The sequence below is a fragment of the Elephantulus edwardii genome, unplaced genomic scaffold (assembly GCF_000299155.1).
Source record: "Elephantulus edwardii isolate Elephantulus edwardi_28Jun2011 unplaced genomic scaffold, EleEdw1.0 scaffold00085, whole genome shotgun sequence".
NCBI classification, from domain to species: Eukaryota; Metazoa; Chordata; class Mammalia; order Macroscelidea; family Macroscelididae; genus Elephantulus; species Elephantulus edwardii.
In genome coordinates this window covers 10,844,537-10,850,994 of record NW_006399835.1, presented here as the reverse complement: position 1 = coordinate 10,850,994, position 6,458 = coordinate 10,844,537, and the positions used below count along the sequence as shown (strand labels likewise).

General features: G+C 38.6%; 1 pseudogene; it reads right to left on the bottom strand.

The window, feature by feature from the left end:
* Positions 1–216: 216 nt before the first annotated feature.
* LOC102871907 lies at positions 217–1,104 on the bottom strand (annotated as a pseudogene).
* Positions 1,105–6,458: the final 5,354 nt, after the last annotated feature.

The following is a 6,458-nucleotide window of genomic DNA, read 5'->3' as shown; positions in this document are numbered from 1 at the left end:
GACTCAGTTCTAGACAATGTCAGACAAGAACAAGTCCCTTCCTGGACCCAGCTCAAGCCAGGGTAAAAGAGCCCCACCACCTTTTCCCGTCTTCAGAAGGGCATGAATGAGTCAAACTCCATTTATTAACCTCTAAATCTAATAAAAGTAAGAGCTTTACATAAGTGTTTTAAGAAGGCTTTGGTTATGTCAGTTTCACTGGTGTGCACACCTAAGTCAGTTTGCTTCTATTTCAGCAGCCTCTGTATCTGTCTTCTGCATAGCTAAGAGGGCTTCACATGCCTGTTTCCTCTGCAATCTCTCAGCATTTAGTGATCATCATGGGATGCAGAGGGAAAGAGCCAAAGAGACCCAGCAGCTTTTCCATGGACTTAGTAAGGTGGGAGCTGCAGCCAAGCCAATGTCTGATCCTCTCCAGGTTGAGGGCCACAATCTTCTCTCCATACGTATGATCACAGGAGCCCACAAAGCGGCCATCCCTGGCATACTTGTTGAAAGCAAGCACAATACGACAGAAGGGTCGGTTGGTACAGCCACACAGGGCGAGGCGGAGGGTTAGGTGGTCCTCATGGTAGGACTTGCAGAAGAGAGAAGTGAGGTGGACCACGGTGCACTTGGTTTGCAACAGGGCCTGCCTGCCAATTACAGCCCTCGGAGCACCTCCGTCAGAACTGAAGCGTACAGATTCACACAGAGTAAAAGGCCAGAGCCACCTCTACAGCTTCATGAAGCATGCGAGATCACACGTTGAGTGTGGGATTAATAGAAAAGGCCAGCGCTGACCCTACAGCTTCATGGGGAGTGCAGAAGCCCAGCGCTGCCACTATAGCTTCACCGGGCAAGCGAGATCAAAGAGAAGGCCCAGTGCTGCCACTCCAAGGGCCTTGCGCCCAAGCAACAAAGCATCAAAGCATGAGCGTTGCAGTAACTGCTGGAGTAGGTGGGCTGTTTGCTTCACCATTCCTGCTTTACTTTCCTACATTCCCCAGAATGCCTAGAAATCATCTTTTCAACCATAAATGTGACCCCAGTTTTCCTCACTTCTTCATTTCCAGCATAATAGATCGTATCTGATTCAGAATGTTCCACGCCAGCCCATGTCATTTCACCAATGCCTATTTATGTAGATGTTTACATGTTCCATTTCTTCCCCAACAATCTCCAGTTTTCCTGCATTCATACATCTCACATTCCATGTTCCAATCAGTAGCATCTGTTCACAACTATTCCTTCTCCTCTATGATTCCAAGTAAGAAGTCTGTGCCTCTGATGTTGTATCTTCTTTTCTTCTTTGAGTGTGCTCTGTTGTATATAGGGTTTTCTGAGGTCTGTAATTTCAGAAGTGGATGGCCAATCCTTCTCCCTAGACTGTGTGGATCATAACAAAATGTGGCTAACATTGAGAAGAATGGAGATCTCAGAACATTTGATTGTACTCATGAGAAAACTATATCTAGACTAAAACATTGTTGCCTGAACAGAGCAAGAGGCCACTGCAAGTTTCAAAACAAAAAAAATTTTAAAAAAAGAGTGCATAAGGGATATATCCTTTCACCATACCTTTTCAATCTTTATTTTGAACAGACCGTTCAAGAGTCTTCCTTATTAATGAAGAAGAATGTGGCATCAGGATACGAGAAAAACTCATCACCAACATGCAGCAGACACAACCTTTAATCAATGTTGTTTCTGTTATATGCCATTGAGTCATCTTGTGACACATAGTGACCCTATGCACAACAGCTCTGAACCCTGCCTTATCCTAAGTCAGTCTCACTGGCTCAGATACTCCTACTTTCCCCAGTTACTGTTTCAATCTACCTCATCCATAGTCTTAATTTTATGCACTTCAGTAAACTTCCAAATGTGATGTCTGTCTCAATTTGTTGTTGTTGTGTACCTTTGAGTCACCTGCAACTCATAGTGACCCTATGTGTGATAGTTCTAAACTCTACCCTATGCTAAGCTAAATTCCTTCTCCAATACACCTACCTCCAGTTACTGAGTCAATCTATCTCATATAGGGCCTTCCACTCTTGCCACTGTTCAAAGTATGATGTCCTTTTCCAAGAACCAGGACCTCCTGGGAACATGCCCAAAGTATGTGAGACAGAGTTTCAAACATCATGCTTCTAAGGAATAGCTATATTTCACCCTCTACAGGACAGACTTGTTTGATCTCTAAGCAGTATTTGGTATATTTAATGCTCTTCTCCAGCACTGTAACTCAGTCATTTATTCTTCTTCTATTATCCTTATGCACTGTCCAGCTTTCTGATACATAGCAAATATTTCCAAAAACCATGTCTTGGTTAAATCATACCCTTTGCATAGTTCAATAAAACACAAACAAATATCCTTCTGGTACTCTTTGCTTTCACCCAAGATCCATCTAATATCAGCAATGATATCCTTAGTGTCTTGGCCTTATCTAAACCCAGCTTATATTTCTATCTATTCTTTGTTGATGTAATGTTCTAGTCAGTTTTGGATAATCTTCAGCAAGATCTTGCTTGGATATGATATTAGTGACATTGTTTGATAATTTCCACATTATGTTGGATATCTTTTTTTGGGATGAGGAATAAATATGGATCTCTTGCCATCAGTTTGCCAGGTAGCTGGCCTCCAGATTCCTTGTAACAATCTGGTGAGTACATCCAGGGCTGTATCAGTTTGTTGAGATATGTCAACTAGTATTCCATAAATTCCTGTGGTCTTATTTTTTGCCAATATCTTCAGAGCAGTTTGAACTTCTTCCTTTATTACCATTGATTCTAAATCATATATTGCTTCCTTTAATTGTTTTTTGTCAGCTAGTTCTTTTTGGTAGTGACTCCATGTATTCCTTCCATCTTTGATGTTTCCTGGATCTTTCAAGATTTTGTCCATAGTATCTTTCAGAATTTCAACTCAAGGCCTGGATTTGTTCTTCGGTAGCTTCAGCTTGACAATACCAAGCAAGTTTTTTCATTTTGGTTTTCCTACTCTGCTTTTTGTACATTTCTTTATAATACGTTTTCCTGAGCTGCACTTTGAAATCTTCTGCTGAATGCTTTAACTTTCTCTTTCTTCCCTTTGTTTTGGCTAATTGTCATTTTAGTGCAATATTCAGAGTCTCTACTTAAATCCATTTTGGTCTTTCCTTCCTTATCTGTATTTTTAATGAACTTTTGCACTCTTGATGGATGACATCCTTGATACTATCCTACAGCTTATCTCATCTTCCTTTAGTGTCTCAAGCCTGTTCTTGAGAGAGTTTTTAAATTCAAGTGGGATAGACTCAAGACCTATATTTTGGTTTTTGTTAATTTGTTATCATTTTCTTTAGCTTCCATTTGAACTTCCACATGAGAAGTTGTCTATTCCACAGTCAGCACTAGACTTTTCTTTTTAATTTTTTAAAATTTTTTTTAGCACTAGGCTTTTATAGCTGACACAGAAATGCTCCAACAACTCTTTCCACAGTTGTAATAAACCTGATTCCTGTGTATTTCAGCTGTGCTCACTGAAGGAACATTTGCTATAAATTATTAAGAACTACAGATTTCAATATGTTTTGCATCTCACTATCAAGAAAACAAGAATCTTCACCACCAGGGCTGATAGGTAACATCATGACAGATGGAGAAAAGATTAAAGTTGCTAGCAATTTCATCTTGCTCAAATTTACAATCAATACTTTTGGCATCAGCAGTCAGGAAATCAAAATATCTGTTGTCAGTGATCTCTCCAGAGTGCTAAAAAGCAATGACATCAGTCTAGAGACTAAAGTGTGCCTGATCTAGTCTATGGTTTTCACAATTTCTTGCTATGCATCTGAGAGCTGGATAGTGACTAAGAATGCCAGAAGAAGAATTGATGCCTCTGAGTTGTGGTGCTGAAGAAGGGAAATGAAAACACCATGGACTTCCAAGAGAACAAACAAGCATGTCCAGGGAAGGGTGAAACCAGTTAGGTCATTGGAGGCAAGGATTTTGAAACTTCATCTCATGTATTTTGGTCATGTTGTCAAGAGGGACCAGTCCTTGGAGAAGGACACTACTCTTGGAAGGGTAGAGCGTCAGGTCAGGAAAGGAAGATGCTAAATGAGATGGATTGACACAGTGACTCTGGCAATGGATTAAGTGTGCCAAAGATGGTGTTGGATTAGGATAGGACAAGGTTCATAGCCTTATTCTTAGGGTCATAATATATTGTAGGCAACTCAATGGCACATAACAATGAAATAATGACATTGAAGAAAATGCATTTATAAAATGTTTTCATTCTTGAGAAAATAAAAACTCAAACAGTAGCATCACCTCAGAACAAGAGAGGTGCAGACTGTACTGAGTGACACTGTCAAAGAGGACTGAAGCAAAAAGCCCTATTAAATTTTTGTGCTGTTTCAGCATAGAATACTTTTTATAAAAATATTAATATGCTTAGGGAGTTCTATTGGCTTAGTAGTAAAAGGTTGAACTGCCAAGCCTAAGTTTTATGGTTTGAATCTACCAGTTGTTCTGTAAGAAATAGATGGACAATCTCCTGTGCAATTTAAAACCTCTAGAACCTGTTGGAGGGTCAGATATAAGTAGGTTCTGACTCTACATACAACATTCCTATACTTAATTCTGCATGGTTCATGGGGTAACACCATGATTATCACACTACCAGCCCTAGTAACACTACTGAACTTAAATTGTTGCCTACATAATTTAAGCCTCAAATTATGATGCTTCATTATAAAATCTAGATATTTCCTATCTAGATGTTTTCTTTTTACTTTATTTGCCAACATACTCAGCTTAATTTTCCCTACAATTTACTGTGTAGAAAATAGAGCCTCAATCAAAAGTGATGAAGCAGGGACTTTGAGTTTAGGTTCATCATGCATGTAACTGTATCAGCATGGCCCAAAGCAGAATCCATTACTGAATAATCCTGTTGGTTTCACTAATTAACTAGGACTGGACACAGAGAGGGATTATCCGATAAGCAAGGTAAGTACATGCTTAGGGCATCAACAAAACAGAGGTACCAATTATTGATAGAAAATATAAATAAATTCCAAGCAGATAAGAAACAAGGAAAAGTGAACACTGAGATGGAAGGGAACTGCAAGATACTCAGTGAAGTTTATACCAGCTCCAGTATATGAGAATGTGCTGACTGGAAATAAACTTTATGTAGCGTTATGGAAGAATACTGCTTAAATTCAAGGCTCCTACTACTTGTGTCTACTACTGCTTTTACAAATGAAGAGCTCTAATAAAGACATTGATCTCTTAACAGATTAGGAGGTTAGAAGTTCAAATTCAGGTCTCCAGTTGTAAAGGAAGCCCCTTTCTGTGTTAGCTGTAGAGGAAGATCCTTGTTTCTTTCAATATTTGTAGGCTGGCATTAATGATCTCCATATGTTAGTTGTCTGTTCTATTCATTCATTTCCCAGTAAAGAAATTTGGGTCCCAAAGACATTTATCATTCCTAGCTTTTTGTGACAGTGAGGTTCCTCCTGAAGCCCCTGACAACCTTGGATTTGTCAGTCTCAGAAGTCAGCAGCCTGCCATTTGACTTGTTTATCTTGCATTTATCAGTATCTGCATGTATGTGAATCAGAACTCTAGCCTGGTATTGGACAGGCGGACATGAGACTTATCAGTCAATACGAACTAACAAAAATTTTTGCTATTTCCTTGAGATGAATCAATCTCTCTCTCTCACACAGACTCATACTCCATTGATTTTGCTTCTCTAAAGAGCCCAAATTAAGGAATTAATTTTGGTAAAAATTTAATGATTAAAAATTATTTGCTATAGTAGAACAAAATACTAAAAGCGATGTAATTTTACAGCCAGGTAAAATGACATGAGAGCCAAGAAATGGAATGTAAAATTAAAGCTTGCATAAGATAAACAGAAAAATATTTGTGAGTTTTTAAAAATAGTTCCAAGGATTGGTTAATTTTTAAATGTAATAAGAGCAACTTCTGTTGAACACTCCAGTTATTTCACATAAATTATTGCACTAGTATCACTAATGATGAAATTACTCTAATTTATATTGTTAAAATTCTATAACAGTATAGATGTAACAGCATACTCCAAATTCTGTACCCATTCTTTGCTGAAACAAAAATTAATAATGATGTTGGAAATGAAACTATTGTAAAATCTAAAATTGCCCTGTCAGCCAACTCCATAAATAACAGAACTACAAATCCTCCTCTGGACTAATTTTTTCTAAGGATATTAACTATTGAATCAATTGAGGGTCAATCTATTGCCTATATCAAGTGTTTGATGTTGTTGTTGTTGTTGTTGGGTGTCGTTAAGTCAAGTATTACTCAGCGACCCTATGAACATCTGAACTCTGTTCTATCCTGCGCCATCCTTATACTTCCTAACACACAAGAGCCCTTTGCAGCAGTCAACTGTGTCAATCCACCTGATTGAGTGTCTTCCTCTCCTTTGCT